Below are 24,540 nucleotides of genomic sequence, written 5' to 3'. Positions count from 1 at the left end.
CAAGATGTTAATCAGAAGAGGAGCTGCTACAGTAAGCAAGGGCAACTGTCCCCTAGATTTGGGATTACTCTTGTGGTGGGGGAAAAAGGGGGTCCTACAGTAAACAGGCATGAATGCTACAGCTTTGCCTCAGAGCTTAGGTGGACAGAGCAGGCCAGTGGTAGTATATTACAGATTCCTTGGGCTATGAGTCAGATCCAGACTTGTCACCATCATGTGGCTTTCCAGTCATAAGGATGAGTTTGTCCCCTTTACCACATGCATTGTGTGCCTTGAAAGAAAAGGAGCCAGAACTCAGTTCTGTGGCTTACTCTAGCACAGGTCTGCAGCAAGGCATTCAGTGCCTGAAAGAACAGACCTGCTTCTGCTTCCTCTTTCCGCACACACAAGCGGGCACTGAGGTGCAAGCAGCCCATGGCCAGCTGCCCTCCTGAGCCACAGGCTGGAAAGAGCCCCTGGGGTTGTCAGCAGGGTTCTCCCACCCAGATAGGCTCCTGTGCTCCTTCCTGGAGGTGGATGCCTTGGAAAAGACCTTCAAAATGTGCTTCAAGTATGGTTAAACCAAGTGGCCTTTGCATGGGTGGACAACTTGCCTCAAATGAGAGCCATGAGCTGAGCTGACAAAGCCTAGTGTCTGTGGATTTGTCTTGCAGTGGACATAGGAGAATCTAATACGGACACTGGTGATGAGAGCAGAATGCGCCTGTCATCCACGTGGATTCAGGCTCCTGACAGGGCCTGAGTGGGCACACTGGTTTCCCTGACTTGGGAGCATCAATAGGTTTATTTTCCATCCAGATTCTTGGGCAAGGTGTAAAAAATAACGTGGTTCCAGCTAACACTGATAGAGCACAGAGGTCTCCTAGTAATTACCCACCAAGCTCAGAAGTTACTGAGAGTGGGAGGGGAGAGGAGCTGCAAACAGTGTGATAGTATCAGCTGCCTCTTTCCTAAAAAAAAACCCTGCCAAACAAATACAAACTGGGGAAACAAAACTGAGATTACTTGGGAGAGGAGGAGAGCACCAGATTTGTGGTACCATAACAGAGCTGTGAAGAACCCAGAGCAGAGTAGCTAGAGGTGATGTACGTGGTGCTTGTGGTAACCTCACAGACTCGAGGTTAACCCCTCTTAACCATGTTGTGAACCTTTCTGTTCCCAACATCTCAGGCTACATGATAAAGCTGGAAACGCCATACCTCATAACTCATCCATATACAGGTGAGGAAGCTGTAGGGTGCAAGCCTTGCTTGGTTAGAGGTTAATCCTTGAAAACCCAAGTGCCTGTTCTCCCAAGGCTGATCATCAGCTTGAGTCTCGGGTGAAAGAGATGCACTTGGCACCTGAAGATCCTGTGCTTGTTTCTAATGGGTTTGTTTGGATCAGATACTGGGGTGGCCACTTTGGATGCCCTTCCCCAGACCTGTGCTGCAGTGCAAGTGGGGGTGGCATGTGCTGTGATTGAATGGCAGTCTCCACTGACCAGAGCATCCTTGCTGGTTTGAGCCATGCTGACTCAGGATGCAGCTATAGCTAGCACAAGTGAGGCATCCAGAAACTGAATGGTTTCTTTTTCTGTCTCTGATTTATCTTGCTGAGATCTGGTCTCCTGACTTCCGGCCTGGCACTTGCTGCAGGCTCCTTCAGGTTGCTAAGGGAGGTAGAAATTCATCCTAAAGTCTTAGTTCCTTATTTGCTGCTGATGTGTGAACTCTGAAGCGGCGTTCGATTAAGATAACGGACTAGCTGGGCAGGAACTGTGGCTGCCCTCTTATTGATGCGATGCCAAGCCGGCTGTGAGCTTTCAGTAGAAAGTAATTAATGGCAAAGCCAACTCCTGCAATCCTGCAGAGCCTCTTCTGTTTCTTAGGCTTTTAAAGGCAACAGGATCACAGTGGCTCGTCTTTCTTCTCTAGCCAGAAAAGGAAAAGCACTTAATCCAGTGACCTCGCGTTCATCTTCTGCCCTTCATTAGCACCATATGTCTACCTCTGCCTGTTGAATGGCGACTGTGCCTATCCTCGTTGCTGGGACAATACAAATATTGTTCAATTACAGCAATTCTCTAAATGCAATTGCTCAATTGCAGTGTTAATTGAATTATTTGAGTTTAATTATTCCATTAAGAATTCTGTCCGCGCAGCCCAAGTTTCTCGCTTTCTCCCTGGGCTAGCGGCACAATGCAGCATCTGGCCGCACAAGGAAGGACTGGTTCTCCTCAGGCTGAGACAGTCCTCATTAGGCTGCTCAGAAATGATGCTCTCAAGTTCCAGGAATAAGTGTTGAGGCTGCAGAGACCTTCTTCAGTGGATGGGTCTCCAGGCACAAAGATACCTGTGAGCAGGGAACAGGGACTATAAATGCAGAGATAACTCTGCAGGAGATTCAGTGTCAAAAGCCCACAAGAGGGGTTTGTGGGTGACGGATCTGCTCTAAGAGAATGTTGGCAGAAATCAGAAGGACCAGGGGCACAACGTGAGCCTGTAGTGAAGGCTGCGTGTAGTCAGACAGTTGCTAAGGGCTGCTCACAGGCCATGTAGGGGCTGAGACAGGACCTCAGAGCAAAGCTCACCAGCTCTTGTAGTAAACTCACCTGAGCAAACAAAACAGCTGTCTGCTCACAGGAGAAGTACAATGAAGGGAGTTAGGGTTAGGAAGACATAGACCTGCATGCCTTCAACCCCCTTTGAAATTCCCAAGCTGTACACATGTAAAACTGGAAGCTGCTTTCCAGGCTTCCTGAAACAAGAGCTCCTGCTTCTGTACAGGGAAGCCTGGATGTCTTATCCCAATATCCTGACACTGTCATTGCTTTTTCCTTGCTCTCAATATCATGAGGAGCCCTTGAGTGATGGGGCACACTATGATTGAGAAGAGTACTTAACTCTTCCCCTCCCTTCAACCATATGAGCTCCCTTGGTGGAGGTGAGACCTGAAGCCACCAGTATAGAGCTGTGACAGGGGAACTGGAAATAGCCCTGCCTATCCCAGCAGGAGCTCTTCACCCACATCATCTTCTCCTGTTAGCAGAGCTCAAACCATAATGCATGTGTTCTGCAGCAGCCCGGGACTCTGGCACAGACAGCCCTAGGCTTTGTATTTAACACCTATGCTGCACTCTGTAAATGCCTTCCCTTAATATCTACACTGTGTTAAAGCCCCTATCCTATAGGTCTGTGAGCAGTATCACCAGTGGTTGTCACTTGTCAATCCTGCTTTGCAAGCATCCCTCTGGAGCCCCCCTGTAGCAGGTGGAGGCTGAGCATCCTGCAGATGCAGGATAACGGCAGAGAACTGCAAAGATAGCGACTAAAAAGTCCCGGAGGCTGAGTGATCCCAGTGACTGCTCCTGATGTCTTTGATGCCACATCTCCCTCATGGAGCTGCAGAGCACTCAGCAGCTTGCTGCTCAAGATGCTTCAGCCCTTTGCCTGACACCGGTTATTTGAATTTTCCAGGCTGTTTTCTGTGTTAATTTCCATATTCTCCAGTATTACACTTATGGGTGCTCTCGGTTATCTTCCTCTACATGCCCATGTGTAAACACATGAATGCCTTTCTGCACTTCCAGCCTGCAGCCTCATCTCTGTTTGAGGGATGTTACCATATCAGCATTATCTTCACAGTCCTGCCTTTTTCCTATTTAACAAGGAATTGGATATCCATGCCTGCAGTGCCTCAGTATCTTTCCCCTCTGTACCTGCTCTGTTTTCCTGCCTATTCTCCAGGATGTCTCTGCCATTCTGGCAGAGCCTCCCTGTTTAATTTCTGCCAGGTCTGTGAAGCTCAGTCTTGCCAAGCTGCTCTGATGCCAGTGGATGTACCAAGGTACTGACTGGGGCTTTTCACAAGCACCCACAGCAGCTTTCTGCTGAGGCTTGCTGGCTATTCCTGTGGCAAAATGGAATGGACTTATAGAGAAAGCAATAACCCGCAAATCCTTCATCCATCACCCTCTGCCTCAGGCTCTGGGTGAACTCTGAAAGCCCCACCTCCCATTTGGAACGGGAAGGAGCTCTGAGTATCACTGGGTACCCAGCATTGGCAAGGGGCAGTGCAGCAGCACACCTTGCGTGAGCTTGAGCTGTGGCAGGCATTAGACACAGGCTCTTGGGGACCAAGCAGGAGCCACCCTGCCAGTGCTGGTGCCTGTGCTGGGGCAGGTTTGCTATAAATCCATACCCATTTACGTCACAGGCAGCCAGAGCCAAACCCAGAGGGTATTGGAACGTGGCCTTCGGATGTGTAATTGTGTTCTTTTGACTCTAACGCCTCATTTAATACTTCACAGTCTTGGCAATGCGTTACTGTGCCCGAGACACCCACAAAGGGTGGGTGAACATCCTGCAGGTGCAGGGCGGGGGGTCCAGTGACTGACATTTACATTGCGAGGCAGGGGCTCCAGAGCTCGTGCTTCCTTAGCTCCTGGCTAGAAACGTGGGGTTTGCAATAGCCTCCACATCGGTTTTTAGTGCTGATCCAGCTGATGCTTTCGGATGGTAAAGAAGAGTAGGGATGGTGCTGCTTTGGGAAACCTTGCCTGGGGGTTGTTTTTAAATGGAAAACCTGGACTAAGGTGAAACCATCAAGAAATGTATTTAGCCCTTGATAAACCTGAGTCAGAAGCTGCTCCCCAGTGCTTCTGTTCTGAACCGCTTCCAGATCCTCTGAATACACTGGTTTAAATGATTGCTCTTCAGTTTGGAAATATTGGCTCTTCTCTTGTATCAAATAACACCTAATGTCACTGTGGCTGAATGTGACTAGGATAAAACTGCCTGCCTTATTTTTCCCAGTGTGTTGGCTTTGTGCATTTGGCAGCATTTGGAGTTGAATCAATCTTTCTTTCTCCTCCTGTACAGGCACTTCAGTTCTGCTGATGTCAGGGTACAGCTCTCATACAGGGAGAGAAGAGGAGGCAAACCATGGCTGTGAGAACATAGGGAAGGGGGCTGCAAAGCCCCAAAGGCTGGGAGGGAAGCTTGAGGTTAGTGCATGGAATCACAGAATGGTTTGGGCTGGAAGGGGGCTTAAAGCTCACCCAGTTCCAACCCCTGCAGCAACAGGGACACCTTCCACTAGAGCAGGTTGCTCCAAGCCCCATCCAACCCGGCCTTCTGTTTGTTACTCCAGACACCTTTGATCTCACCTTTGAGGTTTTTCTTTGTTGTCTTCTTTCTCCCATTTTTTCCTTTCCCCAGTGCTGTTCTGTGCCTCAGTTGTGAAGCAGGGACAACACTGCTACCTTCTGAAGAGGGCCAGCAGAGGTCTAGAGACCTCAGTTTTGTGAGTACTGAAATCCTGCCATGCAGTGGGATGTGCACCCGCTGCAACCCACGAGGTGTTTCTCACCTTATATGTAGAAGCTGTCCTTACCTCAAAGCTGACTGGTCATCAAGGGAATGGCACCAGATGTCCTGAAGAGGAGTTGTGAAGGAAATGTACTCAAGTACTTGGGACCTGTGTAGACTCCTGGCCTCTGGATGGGGTGGAAAAATCACCTTTGCACGCTTTGCTTGTGCCCTGGGACTCCCACCACTGCCAATGCAACTCTGGCACATGAATCGCATGCAGAGCATCCCCTGTGCTGTGAGTGTCTGCCTGTTTGTCACAGCTGCCCTTTCCTTACCTCTTCAGGTGCTGTCTCTTCTCTCCATTGCTGTGGATGATTCCTTTCATTCTCTTCAAGAGGCCTCCTGCTGCCTCTTAAATATTTTCATTTAAATACTGCACCCACTCCAGAAGCTGATAAGGCTGAATGAGCACAGTGAACATTGTGTCTTCAAGAAGCGCTTTCTGCTTTGGCCATGAGGCTGGGGTTCGATCTCCATGTGGGGATGCCAGGACTAAGGCAGGCAGGAGGCAGCTGAACAATGCTCATCCCATCCCAGTGGCCATGGCTTTGGGATGGCCGTCTAGAAGGACACGTGTTTAAAGGACACGTTGCCTTAAGGCACGACAGGGCACCATCACCCCTGGCTGCTCCTTTGACCTGCATCTAGCAGACAGGCTGCTTTCCCCCTTGGCAAGCCCAGCCATGCTGTATCATGTTGGAGGTGGCCGGGGACTGAAGCCATTTCGCATCATTTCACACACAGGAGGAGTGTTTTGGGCTGCAGCAGGAGAGTGTGTGTCCAGAAGATGCTCTGCAGCTGACTGACTGCCCAGCATGGCCGGCTGGGTCTGCAGAGGACCGCATGCCGTGCCATCTGCCTGATGCAGAACGAGATGCCAGTGAGAGGGCAGAGAGCCCTCATCTAATTATTGCTGCTATATTTATACTTCAAAGAGGGGAAGTGAGCAGGAGACCCACACTGGTGCTGGGAGCTTAGTGCCCTTAGGTGGGTGTATTGATAGACAGGGCATTCCAATTAAGACTGTTCCTTTGCATGTAATTACTATCCTTTTCCTTGCCTGCCTCGGAGCCTGGACTGCCTGCAGTGCTCCCTGTGGCAGGAGATGGCTGTGGGAGAGCAGGGGTATGCATCCCTGGGCAGGGAGCAGGATATATATCATACAGGAGGGTTGGACTGAAGTGGAGAACAGCCTATCCTACTGTGGGGTTTATAACATCCTATTGGTCCCTGCCATGCATGGAGTAAAATTAAATTCACCATTCTGTTGCCTGGGTTTTCAAATTGCCATTAAGGGATCAGAGTGTGTTCCGGCCCTTCATGCCTGGGTGCTGGCAGCAGGCAGGGGAATAGAATAATTGATTGCTTTCCCCCTGCAATCCAGACTGGTTTTGATGTCAGGCCATTCATTGTGGTAGCTGGAATACTAACACAATTCATTTGAGCTGCAGCCCTGCAAATGGGTGGCTTTAGTAATGGCTAATCCAGCATGATGGATGAGCTGGGGGGATGCTGCTGCTGAGTAAGGAGAAGGCAGTGAGAGAGAAGCAGCAACGGGCTGGGACCCAGCAGGCTCTGTCCCAGCTATGCCCAGCCAGCACAGCAGCTTGAGGGGCAGGTATCTGTGTCCTGGCCCCTTTGCCCAGCTTGATTGCACCAGAGGTAACATCAGAATTAAGGCACCTGATTGTTGCCAGGTTAATGAAGGGATTGCAGGTTTTCTCTCCATCCATCCTGCCTGCAGCCCTTCTTAAAAATGAGGTTTGTTTAACTAAAAGTACCCTGGGGCTGCCAGCATCCTCAGGTGAATGAAAGGCAAAGCTGAATGGGAGAGAGAGGGAAGCAAGAAACAGTAAGATTAGTGATCTCAGGGGAGAGCAGTCATGCTAATAAGCATCAGGCAGGGGCTGGAGTGTTCCCCAGCATGGATCCCAGCACAAGCTTCCCATGGATCCAGCAACTGGTCCCCCCTTCCCCAGGCAGAAGCACATCGCTGTGCTTTGGGAGTGTTGCCACTGATTTACACTGGATTAAGTGGGAGGAGAAGTGGTGACTGTGGTCCCTAGCCCTGCTTCAAGGAAGGGGTTGTGCACTGGGTAAGGTCTGATTGCATCCCAACCTCTAACCAGCTTGTACTGAGAAGTCAGTTCAGGGTAAGGCTGTAGGCTCAGGGAAGAGGATGCCTGGTTCAGTGTGTATGGAGGGGACCATGCTGGGCTCTCATCACAGCACCTTTCCACAAGAAAAGCAGTTTCCACACCTGCATGCAGGTGAACAAATTGACTTTAAATGGTTTCAGATCAAGAAGGAGCCTTTCTCAGTTATCGATCACCTGCTGATTACTCCAGCACTTGGAATTCAGCCTGTAAATAAGATTATAGGGTAGGTCTGAAAAGGAGGCAGGCAGATGATAAGATTCTGCTCATTTACAGTAAGCTCTAAGAGCTTTTCCTCCTCTGCCCCCCCTCCAGCTTTATTATGAAGCCCAATAAAATACCCTGGGGACAAGAAGGAAGAGAGAGGAGCAATTCAAAGGGAACATCAAAAGCACCTCTATCCATTTTAGTGTGTCACGTAACAAGCACAGAGAACTGCTCCCAGCTGAGCACGGTGCCTGCTCCGATGTCTTCTGTGGGTCAGATCTGCTCAGCCCAGGGCTTCACCTCCTCCCTGCTGCAAAGACAGACCCAAGCCCATGTGTTTCTGTAAGATCTCAGCTAAGTTTGTGTTTTGATGGTGAGCACTTGGCGTGTTGGATGGGGAGGGCAATGCAATAGGGCTGCTCTCGCTGCCTTCAGCCAATCTCTGCAAAAGAGGAAAAAACCCAAATGCTTTGCAGCTAAAAATAATTTATTCCTCTTCGTTCTCCGTGCTGCTGCAGTGCTCTGCTCCGGGCTCCGAGCAGTGCCAAGTGGCCTGGATCTACCAAGACAAGCTGAAGGAGACTGTGATTTAACGGCAGGACATTTAAGAGCTGTGCACACCTTTGCCAGCCCTGGAAGCAGCAATCTTGTGGTAGCAAGCGGAGTCATGGGAGTTACTGAGGACATTTAAACCTGGGAGAAATGTGCTCTCTTCCACTGGACACCAGTGGCAGGTTTCTCCCAGCTCCATCATCTGTGGGCAGGGAGAGTGTTTCCCTCCTATGAGCAGCAGCCAGGACATTGCCATGGGGAGCTGTGCAGGCACTGTCTGAACAGCAAGGATCCCATGGACCATTTCTGTGGCTGCTGCTACTTTAAGGAAGGGAACAATCTCTTTGTTTTGAGTTAATTTAGGACCCAGCACCATCCAGCTCCAGGAGGGGCATTCCCCCTGTGCAAAAGTGTTGCTCCAGCTTTCCCATACAGGATCTCAAGGAGATATAGGAGCACTTGGCCTAAACCTTGCTTTTCCCCATGAACCTTTGCAGTGATCTGCTCTTGGCAGGAGTTGTGCCAAGTTGTTATCCTTCAGCCCTGTGTCAGGGAAGGCTGTAACTCGCATCCCTCCCCAGAAAGATTTGGATCCTCGGTGCTTACAGCAGCTTGTGCCCTTGCTGCTGGCAGTGGGGCATCTGCGCTGTGCTCCTGCTGGGGTTGCACACCATGTGCAGTGCTGACAGTGGTCTTTCAACAATCGGGCCTTTAAATATAGCAGAATTGACTTGAAAATCCTGATTCATTCATTTTTAAATACCAGCTCTTGGATTCTTATCCCGCTCTTCTAGGTGTGCATCCCCAAGCATCCCTGGGTATTCATGAGATCTTGAAATTCAATCCTCAAAGAATACATTAAAGTTTACCTTTTCAAATGGTCCTGTGATTTTGGAGGCTGAGGTCTGAAGGAAAAACCAAACATTGTGAGATACATGGTGAGATACTGAGGAACAGCAGTGTTTTGTGCTGGTGGGATTGGGGCATCAGGAGACCTTTGGGGCAGTAATGGTCTGTGCCAGCTTAGGTCATTTATAATGTTGATTGAAAGAGTTTGATGCCCAGTGGGTTTGCTGCAGGAGGAGCTGGAGCTGCAGCGCAGCGTCCCTGCTGTGTGGCTCCCATCTTGGATCCATGCTGGGGTGCAGGGTTGGCACCTTGCTTCCCACCCTGGCAGGGCAAAGCCAAACCCGGCAGCCTCTGTGCTCCAGCCAGCCACACTCTGATCTTGATTTGTGCATTAGAGACTGCACAAGCCCTTGAAGCACAAGGTGTGGGATCCCTTTGTCTTTTGGGACCTGTTATCAGTGACACTAATGTGGATGTATGCCCCTGCTTAGGGCCTGCAGTAATGTCCTAAGTGCTTCCGACAAACCATGAGCTTCCCAATTCATGAACTGATGGGCCTTGTGCTTTCAATGCCCTTGAGCAGATACCAGCTTTTTTCCCATGTGAAAAGGAGGTGAAAGCCTCCATTTCCTTTAGGGCAAGGACTTCTGCTACTGATCCACAGACCTGGGGTATCCATGGAGTACTGCTTAGGATAAGGAGAAAGATCAAGTGTCTGAAGTCTGTGCATGTGTGGAATGCATTTCTGGAGGGGATTGTGCCTCCGGAGGAGTATTCAAAGGCATCAACAGAGCCTCTCGTGTTGCAGCCCTTGAGCCATTAAATCGTTGGTATGAAGCTTCCAGATCTTTGCAAGCCCAGCTGAAGGTTCCTTCCTTCTTTGTACATTTTCAAGCCCATGGACTCATCCAGCTGCTTTCAGCAGGCCACCCCAAAATCCCACCTAGCACTGAAGGAATACCCACCATACTTCACAGCCCCGTTGCACTGGAGAGGCTGGGGAGGAAAATGCGTTTCCAAAGTGAGAGAAGTGCTCTCCGACCTTCCAAAAGGCATGAACTGCCCACAGGAATTCACACCTGTGCTGACAGAAACAATGCCGTCTCCTATCCAAAGGGGTGAAAAGATGGGAAAAAGTTATGAACAGCTCGAGAACTGAGTGTTGAGAATAGAAATACACGTGTAACCGTGCCTTCGTCTCTGCAGTGCATGTCTGAAATGCAGATGCTGGCTGCTGGCCCCTCTGTGCTGGAGCCAGAGCCTGGGAAATGACCCAGGAAAATGCTCAGCTCCTGGGGCTGGGGATGATGCTGGAAATGGCGACGTTCTCATCCCAGGATAGGAGCCCCTGTGCCCGAAGTGGGGAGTGCTTGAGCAAGGGCAGAGGTGTGAAGAGCAGATCACAGTGCTTCCCGGGTGATGTTACTCCTACCATCCCTCTGGGAATGCAGCCATAGTCCTCCAGGGCCAGGCAAAGGTCACTTCTGACCCCAGGTACATCCTTCCTTTCGGCTTGCTATCCGTCAGGTCCCCTTTAAGTCACATTGACAGAGAGCTCCTGGGACTAGGGGCTCCTTGCATGTACCAGACCCATGTCCCACTGCACCAGCACTTCCAGCCCTGCAGGGTCCCCATCGTGGAGGGATTTATAACGCAGGCAGGGAACAGGGGCATGAACGCGTGCCAAGACTGAGAATGCCAATATCCAAATGCCTTCAGTTCCTTCCTCCAGATAAATCACTGCACGACTCTAATTATCGCGCCTGCCCTGGGTACACACCGGCTTAATACGGAAAATGAGTGTGGAGGATTTATTGCTGCTGATCCTTGATCTTTCATTTCTGATATTAAAACATGTTTAATTCATTGCAACATAGATTAAAATAAGGAATGTCACAGGCAGCCTCTGGTTTTGCTTGGAGAGGATTTGGTTGCCGGCTGAATCGATGGTGAATTTTGATTCCACCACCGCAATTTCTCTGGCTGTGGATTTATGGTTGTTTAGACACCGACAATAGGAGTTATTTCCCCTGGACAGGCAGGTTACAACAGAGCTTGTACCCTCATTGGATGCAACAGGAGTGAGAGGTGTCTGAGGTTTTACGCTTTCCTAAATAAGCAGCTATTTCTGTCAGTATGAATGAGCTCTTGCTTTTGGAAAACATCACTTTTATGGTACAAGATCCTTTGGCCATCAGTGCTGTTTGCATGAAGTCTTCACCTAGCATGAAAGCATTTCTCACGCAGCCTGGGAGCGTGCTGCAGAGCCAAAACCTCTTTTGCCAGTTTTGCTTTTGAAAACAGCCCTGGTCATTCACACAGGGCCTCTGCAGCTGCTCTGCTGTGAGCAGGCTGCTCAGGAGCCAGGGAAACAGCCCTGCTGCCTGCAGCTATGTTGGAGGCACGCAGGAGCATCAGTAGACACTGTGAGGATGAAGACGCATCTGAGGTGAGGGAGCACAGGGCATGTCTGTACTGCGGGGCATGTGAGGAGGGAGGACTCCTGGAGGAAACCCTTCTTGTTAACAGGCTGGAGGGAGAAAGCCCTAGCAGGCCAGCAGCAGCACAGCTCAGTCTCTTCCAGCCGATGCCTTGCCCCTCGCTTCCTCCCATCTCAGCACTGAGCCCTTGCTTGCAGATGCACAGGTGGGATGAAGGACATGGGATGTGCCCCAGAGGCGTTTAACAGAAGGCATGCCGAGCCCCAGACCTGCCCCAAGGGAAACCTGCCACCTGGGCGCATTGTTGTCCTGTGGTCAGGACAGGGATGGGGACGTGGCAGTGCTTTGCATTGCCATGGCAACCCACAGAGGATGGCCGTGCACATCTGCATCTCAAGGGTGAGCCCTGGCAAATCAATAACCTCACAGGGCTGGGGACAAGTCATCTCTTATGGGGCTGGGGAGAGGGATGTCTCTGCCCTCTGAGCATCCATTTGCTCAGGAGCAGTTTTGCCCCGTACCAAGACAGTGAACAGGAGCTGCTGTTTCTGTGGCCACAGCAGCCGAGCCCCAGAGGTGACATCAGTGTTTTCCATACCCATGTTTCTTTCCCGACTCCATTAGGGAGTTTCTCTCCCAACGAGGCTCTCGGTGGAGCCTCGGTTAGCGCACGGTAATTGAGAGCCTGCGTCATAGCGAACTGATGGGAGCTGGCACTGCCCGTGCTGATGGAGCTGCTTGATTAGGAAAATGCTCTTGCATTTCTAATGTTGCAGAGGTTTGGGCCAAGAAGCTCCTCAGAGGAAATCGGCAGCCTTGAGATGCTCTTGCAAAATGCAACGCTCCTGCGGCTCCGGTGGGATGCTTTTGCATCCTCATGCTCTGGTGTGACAGTTGTGTGCCGGTCATTCAGCGCCTCCCCTCTCATGTCTCATCATCATGGCCCCACATGGGAGCGGAGCATGGCTGGGGTTATTCCTGCTTTTCCTGAAACCGCAGATCCATTCGCACCTCCTGGAAAAGGAGGTTTTGATGAGCCCCACCACCCTGGGCCTGGGTACAGGCAGCTCTGCCTGTTGGGTTTCCCACCCTCCTGCCATCCCCCCTGGGGGGAGGTCCTGCCTGGTCAGCCTTGCCCGGCCCCCGGGAGCCCCTCTGTTCTGACATGTCCCTGGGGCACATCCCAGGGCTTCCCAGCTGCCTGGCATGGACACAGGGCTGTGGCATGCGTGTCCCTTGCTCAGGGCCAGACCTTTGCCACCGCTGCCCTTCCCTACCTCAGCTCTTCCCCAGTCAGCACTTACAGCCCGTGTTTATTTGGGGTTGATTTGTGCTGCGGCAGAAAAGCCATTAAGGCGCTCTTGTTAGTACAGGAGGGAAGAGGTCTGCTGTGTGCCTGTGGCCGCTTTAGAAAGGCAGGATGAGGGCAGTAAATAAGGTTTCACTCTATTACAGTGATTGGGAAGTCTTGAACGAGAGCAGCAGCCTGGTGGGGCTGCAGAGAAGGTGTTCTCCAAGGGGCAATTGCAGAGCAGCAATCTGCCAGCGCGGCGCTTTGGTCTCCATTTATCTTTCTGCTCAGCCACAGATGGTTTCAAGCTCCTTGTGCTGCCTGGGCTGTCTGTGGTGGCCACAGGTGCCTGTAGGACAGGGCAAGGTGGAGGGCTCCTCCAGCAGCAGACATTAGGCACTGGCTGGGTTAAGGGCAGCAAATCTGCTTCCTGGGGATCATGAAATGATGTAAAACTCAGGAAGGATCTGTGCTGCCATGGGTGGTGTGGAGCCAGAGCATTGTCTGTCTCCAGTGGGATGTAGAGGGTGGTGGAGGTCTCCACTCCTGCTATCTCCCTTCTTGACCTCAGTACATCCATGTGGTAGCTTCATCCCTGATGCAGGGATGCTCTTCTCCCTCTCAGTGCTGGGAAACTTAATTGATAGCATTAATGAAGCATGCCTATCTCTGCTGCAGGGGTGCAATGTATGGGTCAGATGAAAGTGTCTTCAGCCCCACAGAGGGGACATGCTCTCAGCACTGGGTGGTTATAGCCCTCGGTTTCCCCTGCTGCTGAGTCACAGCTCGGCTTGGATGCAAAACAAGCTGTAAAGTTGCTGTTTAGGGTTTATAGGTCCCCTGGTCTATTACAGCATGTCTGAGCAGCTCCAGGCTGGCAGCAAGGGCTGATCGCAGCAGGATGCTGCCACAGCACCAGGGACACAGGCTCTCTCCCACTGGAGAGAAAGGAACAATGGAAAGGAGCAATACACACCCAAGCCCTTGCTGTGCTTAATTCATCACTCTGAAGGGCACCACCAAGCGCCTAAAATTAGACTCCTGCCTCCTAATTTAGGTACTTCAATAAATAGAGTGATTGGCCTCTTCCTCCCTGGCACCCAGAGGCTTCCAGGGAGGTGCTCTGTTCTTGGGCATGTTGGAGCAACCCAGCAGCACTGGGTGTAAGAATCCCAAATCCTTGTGTATTTACTTTGGGTAGAAGTCAGGGCCTGGAAAAGGAGGAGCTGCAGCAGTTTCCCCATCTCTGGAGGGGAGAGCCCTCCTGGAGCAGCAGGCGCCTGAGCGGCTGTGGCATCCAGCAGCCCTTCATTAGCATTACAAATAAGCAGCTTGGTACCCAGCCTCAGCATCCCCAGGGTGGGCTGGGAGGATGCACCTCCTAGTTATGTTCCAGGGCATTTCTGATACCCCAACACAGCTCCCCTGTAACACCTTTCTGCAGCCTCCCCCAGCTTCCAAGAGGGACCAAAGCAGTTTGATTGCTCTCCATCCCATGACAGGTAATGGATGCAGTAGGAAAGTGTTGGACACAGTCAGCAACATGCAGACCTAGATGGGGCTATAGCCTGGCACAAAAGGAACCACAGGGGCAAAGGGGTGTTACCCTGTGCAGGTGCTCTCTGCAGTGGGATCCGTTGCTCGCTCCCTGTCCCTGGAGAGAGAGAGGCGACTGCCTAGCTGCTCCGCACGTGAGGCTGCGGCTGGAGTGATGCGAGCACGTTCCATAGTGCTCGTGTCCCATTAAGAAAAAGAGCAGAGTTCCTGGGAGCTAAAAATAACATCAGGCAGAGCGGCTTGGCCAGGAGACGGTGCGGGAAGCGGGGGTGTGGAGCAGAAGGTGTAATTTCACTGCCGGCTCCTCCAGCAGCAGTGTGCACGGAGCAGGGTAATGAATCAAGTCTGCCACCGCGGAGGTAAATCACTGCCGAATGAGCAGCGTGTGTGCCGCGGTGATGAGCTCCCTGTCTGACCCCAGGAGCTCAGCCGCGTCCAGGGGAACGTGGGGATGTTTTGGGTGAGATGGGGTGGGAGCTGTAGGGCCCTGGAATCTAGTAGTGACAGGACTGCTTTGGAGTATGGCAACCGCTGGTAGTAAAGGAGTGAGGTAGTGAATTAGAGGCTGTAATTACCGCAGCTCCTTCAGAGCCGGCTCTGCCTGCTCTCCTGAGCTGTCAGATGCTCTCTAGCAAATGCCTCCATCTTCTGTCCGTGGCCAAATCAAAGCTATTTATTTTCTTCTCAAGATCCAACTGCTCCTGTTTTACCACTAGTTGAACAGCAGGGAGAAAGAGCAGGAGGAGTGAGGAGGGTAGAAGTCCATGCAGCTCCTTGTAGCAGGATCAGTTGCACCAGCAGATCCAATCTCCATGTGACATGGAGGGGACAGAGGCCACTGACCCTCCCTTGCAAAAGACCTGCAGCCATGCTGGGGGAATGATTTCATGCCCTGACAGTGGCATAGGGAGCAAAAGATTTAACACCTTGCCCTCCAGGTCCTGCATTCCAGCATGGGTGACTGATAACCCCAGCAGGCTCCTACCACAGCCTGGAATCAAAACAGCAGAAGCAAGCCATGGTAACAGATCCAATCTGCAAAGGCATTTAGCTTCCAGCACTGAGCTGCCTGGCAGCCCCAGCAGCTCTGTGCAGATGGACCAGTCTAGTCAGGTGAGGAGCTGGAGAGCTGCAGTCTCCCTGGATGCCTCTGGTGTTTCTGTGCTCTTTATTTGCTGCTCCAGGATGGAGCAAATGGCCGGTATCCATCCCCTCTCCTGCATCCAGCCTGGTCCTGTGGGAGCTTCCTGATGGGTCAGCACTCATGGCAGCACCATGGAGGTGCCGTTCCCTGGGTGCTGTGTCCATGCAGGGCTGGGTTTGGAGCTTGCTCTGCACCTGGCCCCCTGGCCTGCCCTGAGCTTTGGGGTGAAACCGCATACCAGGTTACGTGTGAGATCCCAAAGGTGATACCTGACAGGGTTCTGGAGAATCAGCAATGAGTGGGAAACGGAAACTCCTTTTCCTGTCCTCCATGGTGAGGAAAAATCTGCTGTGTAGGACTGATGACTTCTTAATAACACCGGACGGGAGACTTTGATGTCCCTTTCCAAATAAGCTTCACTTCAGGCTGATATCTTCAAGGGAGGCTGATTTCATGTCTGAGAGGCAAATCCACAAGGGAATTCCTTGCTACCTGCTAAATCCCTGTCTTTCAACTCTGCATTTGGCCCAGATGTGAGCGACTGCAGCATCCCTGGTACAGAGGATGCCATTCCTGGGAGGAGCATGAGATGTGAATCCAGGGCTTCCCAGTCTGTTTGGACCAGAAAGGCTTCCTAGCACTCCTAGAGCAATAGCACTGAGCTGACCATGTAACTCTTTACAGACAAAATCGCCCATTTCCTGCTGAAAACATGGAGCTTTGCCTCCAGTGAGTGCCTGTGGCACGCAAACTTATACTCATCCAGCTAAATTACTGTGTGAAGAACAGCTCTTTTTTTCCCCAGTTTGAAGGGTTGTTTTGCTGTAATTGGAATGCATTTCTAATTACATGTTTAATTGAGGCATTTGGGGATTGAAGAGAAAGAGGCTGGGCTGAGGGATGTCTTGTGTAAGATGGGCTTTGGGCACTGAAGAGGCAAATCTGGGAGGGGCAGGAAAGTGATGACTTGGAGGCTGTGGTCTCTATGCCATGGCCACTGTTGGGCTTTCATCCCCAGGCCTGGCAGCCTCACTGCTGTGAGTGGGGCAGATGCTGCTACCAAACAACTCTGTGATGCTTCAGGAGTCGCTGTGACACCCTGAGGACCACAGTCCCCAGCCTGTGAAGGGTGCCTGTGCCCACCCTGCAGGTCCCTTTATCCCAGCTCTGTGCATGCCCCACGTTCCCTGGCTGTGAAAGCTGTAGAAGTGTCTTTAAAGCTTCACATCAGTGACCCTGGGCAGAGAGAAGGTGAAGGGAGAAACCTCCTCACAACTGCAGTTCTGAAAGTTCCAGGTCTGTGTCGCCTGTGTTGCTACCCTTCGCAGCATCCCCTGCAGAAGAGCAGCTCTATAGTGTCCTGAAACAATTGCAGGTGCTGGTGTGTCCTGCCTGTTGGTGACAAACCCTTTGGAAAAGGCAATGGTCTCCCCTTGCTTCCAGCTTTGCTCCCTTGTGCCGCTGCTCCACTCTCAGCTGGCAAGCCTGTTGCTTATATAAAGTACCAGCTCTCAAGCACTGATGGAGCTGTTTGCTTCCCACCCCACTGGGCTCTGCAAGCTTATTTTAGTTTTTTCTTGGTTTAATGGGCTGTTTACTCCACAACAGCCTTCCCTCAGCACCCAGCAGGAGAGACTGAACCATCACCCCAACACGCTCTGACTATTCCCACTGAGCCGCGAGCAGATGCTGCAGCTCTGGTTGCTGGGCTGGGGTTGAATGCTGGTCCCCAAATCTCACTGAGCTCATTTCTGCCTGTAAAGGACCTCCTCACTTGGTTTAGAGTCTGAGGAGCTTTGTGCAGGTAGGGCTGAGGGTGGGACGTGCACCAGAGTCCTGCCATGTCGTGACAGTGCAGCTATAACCAGGCGACAAGGATCTGGCTTGACAACTGTCAGGCTTGTTTCACGACAACTGCCAAACAGCCATCAGGTAGTCATGATTTCTCCCACTCACTCCAGCTTGGAGTGAGGGATAGAGTAGGAGGGGGCTGCTCTGATTTTCTTGCAGAAGAGAGAGAACCCAGGTATGCACAGATCCCTTTTCTATCTGTCCCCACTTGACCACTTGTGGTCCCCACCTTCCGTCCTCATCTGATCTCCCCTGTAAGCTGCTCCTTGGGCAATGAGGGCTGCACCAGGGCAGGTGTTCTCACAACAGCAATTGGTACCACCATCATCACTGGTCTGATCAGTGGCTGTGCTCATTGCTCCATGATACCTGTGCCACATGATACCTGTGCCATATCTTCCTTTACCCAGGCCTCCATGACTAGGGTAGCTGTGCCTGCTGGTATTGGAGAGAGCAAGAGCCCCCTTCTTGCTTTCCACGAGCTCTGTGCTGTATGTTTCTCATCTTGGGCTCACCTCCATTCTACTGCTGTTTCTGACCACCAAAAGCCCCAGCAGAATCTCGTCTGAGGTTCCTCCAGTGTTGTATTCGGTGGTGAAACCCCTCATCTTGTCATCACAGGCAATGAGTGTCCCTGGGGGAGAGCAATACCGCAGCTAGTCAATAAGAGGCTAATCCAGCAGGGAGCAGAGCCATGGTAGAGCAACAAGTGTTGCAGTGGAAACCCAGCAGTCTTTATCTCATCCTGCAACAAGGAGCTGGGGACATACAGTGCAGCATGCTTTACTGGCACAGCATCCATGGGAAGTGTGGGCTAGGAGATGGATAACATGTGGTGGTCACATTGTGAGACTAGAAGATGCCAGAGGAGGTTCTCTGAATTAACTGTACCTGGAAATGAGCCTCAAAACATGTGAGGAGGGCAGAGAATACCCCCAGGGCAGCTATTCAGCACCTAAGGAAGAGAAATCACTTTGTGTTTCACTCCTGGGCAGTGTGCAGGACAGGGAGCAAGTTGCACATGTCAGAGTTTCCCGCAGCTTTCCAACCCTGACCTTACATCAACTGCAGAACAGGCTTCTGGAAAGAAAACTGGGCAAAAATAAGGAAACTTGGCCAAAGAAGCTGCTGAAAGAGGAAAATTCTCAGAGATGCTCCTGCTTTTAAGCAGGCTCCATCCCAGCTTCCAAACAGAGAAAGAAAAAGTGACAGGTATATATAAGCAGGTGGCTGCAAACAAACAAATCCTAAATATGCCACAGTGAACAGCTTCTGTTTTGTGAGACATGTCTCCATGCACAGGCAGGGAGAGAGACATTGGTCTTTATGGCATGAATCCTGAGCTTTGTTGCATCTTCTCAGTCTTCATCCTGGAAATGTTTTGTACAAGTTCCTTTCGTAGCTGTAAAGGGCAAAAATGCCAACGGGTTTAAAATAACCATGTAAAGGAGGCAATTAGGTGTCAGCAGCCAGCTTTCAGAAAGTGCACGTTGTGCTCAAACAAGGCAAACAGGAGAGGACATTTATTTGGGTGAAGTAAATGTAAGCCTCTAGGATGAGACAAGTTTTAAGGGAGGATATGCTGACAGCATGAGAACGTGTAATAGAGACTATAAATGTGTAATAAAGACTGTGCCGATATCATGAGGAGGCAGGCAGGTATGCTGTGCTGGCTTGTTGGGTTCCTGTGCCTGCAAAAAGCTCTAAGAGAAGGGCCTTGCATAGACCCAAAATGATTTTCTTTACCGTAATGCCTGCCATGGAGGATGTGAGCAGGTCACACGTACTGTGCCCTTTCCTATGGCAGATGAATCTGAAGAACTCTCTCAAATTGAAATGTCAAAAAAGCTTTTTGGAAGATACTGATGAAATGGAGAGCAAAGGATTGCCGGGGTCAGGCAGGATCTCCCTAAGGGCTCTGGAGGAAGAGCAGCATGGAGCTACTGAGCTACCAAGGGGGATCAGGCACCCTGCTGCCAAAATGAGCACTGGTGGCACACAAATGGGAGGCAGAGATTGTGGCTGCAATAGCTGTAAAAGCTTATAGCCAGCAATCCACAGACAAGTCCAAGTTCTGTACTGAGCAAACGAGTTGCTTGGAGCTCTGATAAAGAATAGAACGGGTGGATTTGGAAAGAGGTATAATGGAAGTCAGTCACATTTTCAAAGGAGGAATTTGTGGCTTGCTAATCTATTCTTTCTTGAGGCTGTTAGCCAGCTAATAGTGTACTTGAATTCCCCAAATCCATGGTAACCTCCCTCCCAGCCCTCATTTCCCAATCTTTTCATGAGAAATGCACACAAACCTCCTTTTGTTCATTGATAACGTAGTTTCCTTAAAAGCTTTTGTTGATCTTTTTTTTTCCCAGATAGGGAGTAGTGAGGTTACCATGGAGTTACCTATGGATGGGTGAGCAGACAGCCCCATGCGTTTGGAGAAGGGATAAAGAGTAAGGTGGTAATGTTTGCACATCATATATGATGTCTAAATGTAATTAAAAACAAACCAACCCTAATGGAGCACTGCAGAAGGGTCTCATGATGTTGAGTGAGCGGATGACAACATGGCAAGGGGTATTCACGAAGTGCCACGGGCAGAGGGGGTTGCAGGAGGAGCAGGGCAGGCAGAGCGGGGCTGGTGCTCGGGCACGGAGCCTCCGCCGCTGTGGATGCCTGCCGGGGCAGGCCGGCTGCGCACCCAGCAGCGGTGGGGAAAGCACCCAGGCTGCTTGGAAGGCGAAAGGGCGCAGAGGGGAGGTCTGCGGTGCTCGCCTGCAGGCCTGCCTGGACTGCCTCCAGCGGTGCGGGGCTTGGGGAGGACACCCCGCAGAAGGCACCAGAGAGATGCTTGCGCTGGGGATGGAGCTGGCGGCTGCCAGGAGCGCACCTCGCGGGCGAGGGGTTCCTCCGGTGACCGCCGATGGAGTCCCAATCCCCCGGCACGCACCGAAGGTGACCGTCCCGGCGCGGCCGGAGGGGAAAAGGGGACGATACCCGCCGGTCCCCTGGGGCGGGCGGCCCCTGGCATCACCCCATAGCCCCCCGAAGAGGGGTTGCGGGGTCCGCCCGCTTCCGCCCGCCCCGCGCCCCGCCCAGCGCCGCCGCCACCGCCCGCCCTCGCCCCGCAGAACCGCGCAGAGCCGCCCGCCGCCGCCGGCCGGCCGGGGCTTGGCGGGGGGGACCGGGAGCACCGGGCCGGCATGGCGGCGGCGGCAGCAGCGGCGGCGGGCCCTGGCTGAGCGCTGCGGGCGACGGCGGCAGCGGCGGGCCATGGGCACGGCGGCGGCGGGGGGCTGCGGGTGCCCTGCCCTGGCCGCCCGCCGCGCCGCGCCGCCCGCCGCGCTGCCCGCCTGAGGCTCCGCGGGGTACCGGGGGGAGCGGCGGCGGAGCGCAGGTGAGCCGGGTGCCGGGGGGTGCTGGGGTGCTGCGGGGCGCGGCTGCGGGCAGAGCCGTCGGTCTTGCGCTACGTCGGGGGTGCTGCCAGTTCGCGGGAGTTAGCTGGTTCCCCCGCGGGGATGCGCTGGCTGGAGCAAGGTGATGGTGAGGAGGCAGGAGGCCGCCGTCTCCTCCCCAGCGCTTGCTGACGTCCCGATGCCCCGCGGCTCCCCACCGTGGTGTGAGGGGAGGGATGCCCAGCTTCGGTGGGCTCTGGGTGCACAGAAGCCACTGGGTTTTGCCTCGTCCTCCTGGGAGAGTCCCGGCTGCAGGGGCAGCTGGAGATGTGCTAGTGGCCTGCGGATGCCAGAGGGGTGATGGGGTGTCCCCTTTCCCATCCATTCCACTGCCCCATCACCCTCTCATAGCCTTGACACTGTAGGAAGCGTGCACTGCGATGCACCCAAGAAGGAATCTGGTCCGAGGGGTTCCCATGGTCTGGACCAGAGCAGTGCTGCTGAGCTCTGCTCTCACCCAAGATGGCTTTCCCCATCCTGGGGAAGGTTAAGGGCTGTGTAGAGAGGGCAGGGAGCTCTGCCACTGCCCCCCAGGTCACCTTGGCATGCTCCTTGGTGGTGACATTCTCTGTGTTAGTCTGGTATTGTGGCTGTTGCCATCACGGATCGTGGCTGATTGAGCTGAAAGAACAAACACGCTTGGCTCCTGGCTTGGGGCTTGTTTGTTTTTTTTCCTCATTTTCTTGCTGAAGAGTAATTGGATGGGATGAATTTTGCTCCTTGTCAGCAACAGGACTGGTAGAGAGATGGGGCTTGCTTTTGGGGAAAAGCTATTTGAAACCATTCATGTCTTTGTCTTATCTCCTGACAATCAGTGTGCCGCCTTCCACCTGCCTGTGTCTCAGTTTCTCCACATCTACAAGGGAAGGGTGAAGGAGAGTAAAGCTGGTTTGCACCAGGGCGGGCTGGGCTGTGTGTGAGAGCCTCACCTGGTATGAGTCTGCCTTGAGGGCAAGAGCTGTTCTGTGTGAGGCCCAAGGAAGGCCGAGCCTGTGCCCCATCTCTGGATGGAGGTGCTTAGGGTAGGACAGGGGTGGCATTGCCTCTGCTCTGGACAGAGACCTGGCCAAGGTGCTTCCCTGTGTCCCGCAGCCCTCTATATGCATCCATGCCCCTACATGAGCTGCTGGTACCCATGTCGTCCTGCAGCGAGTAGTTCATACCTCACCCGAACAACAAAACACCACCTTTTGTCAGTGCAGGGCTGCAGTGGGGAGCGGGCCTGGGGGGCTGTGAGCATCAAGGAGGGCCTGGTGCTTGATGAGGGCATCAGCCAAGAGCAGCTGAGCTACTCGGGCCGTGTGATGCTCCTGAAGGAGCCCATGGGGAACAGCAGCCCTTGGTGCTCTCCATCCTGGGTCCATCTCTGGTAGCGTGGCTGCTCTCCCAGTTTGGCCGCTCAGTGTGCCAACTGCCCGCTTCATTGGCATGGCAACAGCCACTGCTGTGCTGCAGCACTGCCTCGAAGCCCCAGCTTCAGCAATGTTGTGGAGAAGGACCTGTTGGTCTCAAGCTTCTTGAGGCAGGAGCACGGACTGATGTTTGCTGTAAACAGTGGTGTGCTTGTAGCAAGCTCTGGAACTCATTTCTGACTTGCAGTAACCTAGTTTGAGCTTTGAACTGAAGCCTAAAAGCATAAAGCCCAGTCTAGCACAGAAGTCCCGTAGTGAGCAGAAAGCAGTCAGGAGATAAGGCAGTGTTTGCACCAGCCGCCTTCGTGTTTTGCTTCACCATCTAAACTCATGGGAGCTGCCCCAAGCTCCAGGGATGAGCGGGAAGCAGGGCTCTGGGTCTGCAGAGCTGGGACTGTGCCTCCAGTCACAGCCCCATGATACCTGGAAGATGCTTTCACAGTTTGCTTGGTGGCTGCACCCTGGCACCAAAGGACAAAGCCTCAAGTCCTCAGCTCTGCCTTAGCACGGGTCCTTCCCCCCCCATCCCCCTGCTGCTGAAATCAGCAGCAAGCCTCTCTCCTGACTCATACCATGAGTTCAGTGTCATTTGCCAGGGCAGCTCCAGCCCACGGCTTTTGTAGTGACAAAAGTATTTATATAACGATCAAGTCGGTTGCTACCTTGAGGATCCTCCAGCCTGGTTGGAACAAGGCGGAGATCATCTGGGGATCTTCCACTGAGTGAGCCCCACACCATCACTGGGTCGCTCCCATCTCAGCTGCCACAGAGAGAAAGCAGCCCAAATCTCCCAGGGCTGAGATGCTTTTTGGTGCCACCTTCCCCTCCCTGGGCTCAGTGGTGGCGTTGGTAGGTGATGTCTCAGACCCTGCAATGGGAGGAAGATGAGCTCATGTAATGGGGCCTTTTGCTCCCTGGCAGAGCAGGGCTTGCTTGGAAATGCTGCTTCCCAACCAGCGCCTATTCACAGCGCCAGTGCTGTTGTGTTGCTCTGGCTTTGAAATTAGGGGACAGAGACATGGATCCACAACAGCCAGGGTGAAGTGCTTGGGAATGTGAAAGGGAATGTGGCACCGTTCATCTTCAAGTTGTGCAGCTTGGGGAAGTGGTGGCCTTGGGCAGCACAGGCTGGAAGATCCCCCCGGGTTGTTGAAGGACACATCTTTTTCCAACTGATCCAGCCTCCCTAAAACAGTCTTTCTTCTTCTGTGGCTCCTGCTGGGAGTCTGTTCAGATCCTTGCTGCTGGCTTGCTGGAAATCTCTGATCTGGCTGAATAGGGCAGTGTGGTGACAGACTGTTGACATGGCAGCACTGTCCTTTGGGTTCAGCAATGTTTTTCCTTCTGTTCTCCCTCAAATGCCTGTAAAGGATGGCTTTCCTCCATAGGGAGGAGAGCGACGGCTCCTGCACCATCTTCCCCTTGAGGCTGGGTGAGCTCTGCCCATCCCCGGCTCTGACCTGTTCTGGTGGGACTGGTCCTTTCCTGATGATGGAGGTGGGTTGGGGGAGACCCTATGTGCACCACAGCAGAGACCTCTGAAGCTGGGACAGAGACAGGGTGGCCAGGAGCTGCCTTGGAGGGCATGGCAGGCAACAAGCCCCTTCGACCCACTGGCCGCAATGATCTTAACACCAGGGCTGGCTGTTTTGGGATGGTAGAGAGCCTGAAATCCAGCACAGCCCCAGCTGAACTCAGAGAACACAGTGTCCAGTTTTGATTTGTGCATGGCACAGCAAATGCTCACATGCATTCACAGATGGGCTTTTTCTTCCCCAGGGGTGCACGGATCCTCAGCAGTGTAACAGTGTGTCTCTGCCTAGCCATCCCTTGCGGACCCTGATGGGTTTAAAGAGACCCAAGGCTCTGGTCTCAGACCACAGAGGTGTCTGGTGGTGGAGTTACATTCCCCTTGGAATACAGGTCCCTGCACAGCCCTTTCCTGTTGTAACCTAGAGAGAGATGGCCCAATCCACCCCCAGCCCAATCCATCCCTGGCTGCACAGCCTGAGCACGCAGGACTGGTGGCCAGTGACGTTGGGAACACTTCTGAGCTCTTTTAAATTAACCAGGAGCTGGCCTTAGCAGCTGGTCAATAGCGAGATTTATCTCTTAAATAGCATTATTGATTGCCCAGGAAGCCTGGGTTTGTATTGATAGATATATGTACACACGCAGACAAGCCACGTGCCAGGTCCCAGTGGCGAAAGGGACAGTGTAACTTGCAGAGATGGCTTGTTGTAGGTGGGGACACGTGTGTGAGGGAAGTGCAGT

General features: G+C 52.7%; 2 protein-coding genes and 1 long non-coding RNA gene across 3 annotated transcripts in view; 2 read left to right on the top strand and 1 right to left on the bottom strand.

The window, feature by feature from the left end:
* The window catches only part of RBM41 (RNA binding motif protein 41), a 65,969-nt gene extending 45,480 nt beyond the window's left edge, over positions 1–20,489 (bottom strand). Inside the window, exon 1 of the mRNA XM_061445940.1 lies at positions 20,484–20,489. The gene's annotated coding sequence lies outside the window, so the exon portion shown is untranslated. The remainder of the gene's footprint in view (positions 1–20,483) is intronic.
* The window catches only part of LOC133265431 (uncharacterized), a 223,902-nt gene that overhangs the window by 147,685 nt on the left and 51,677 nt on the right, over positions 1–24,540 (top strand). The gene's annotated exons all lie outside the window — the stretch shown is intronic.
* The window catches only part of FRMPD3 (FERM and PDZ domain containing 3), a 53,136-nt gene continuing 49,308 nt past the window's right edge, over positions 20,713–24,540 (top strand). The window contains exon 1 of the mRNA XM_061445927.1: positions 20,713–20,796. The gene's annotated coding sequence lies outside the window, so the exon portion shown is untranslated. The remainder of the gene's footprint in view (positions 20,797–24,540) is intronic.

Source organism: Pezoporus flaviventris, unplaced genomic scaffold (assembly GCF_033815535.1).
Source record: "Pezoporus flaviventris isolate CSIRO_AGI_PZ_B2104156 unplaced genomic scaffold, CSIRO_AGI_Pfla_v1 ptg000005l, whole genome shotgun sequence".
NCBI lineage: Eukaryota > Metazoa > Chordata > Aves > Psittaciformes > Psittacidae > Pezoporus > Pezoporus flaviventris.
The sequence above is the reverse complement of the archived record's forward strand: the minus strand, read 5'-3'. Positions and strand labels throughout refer to the sequence as shown.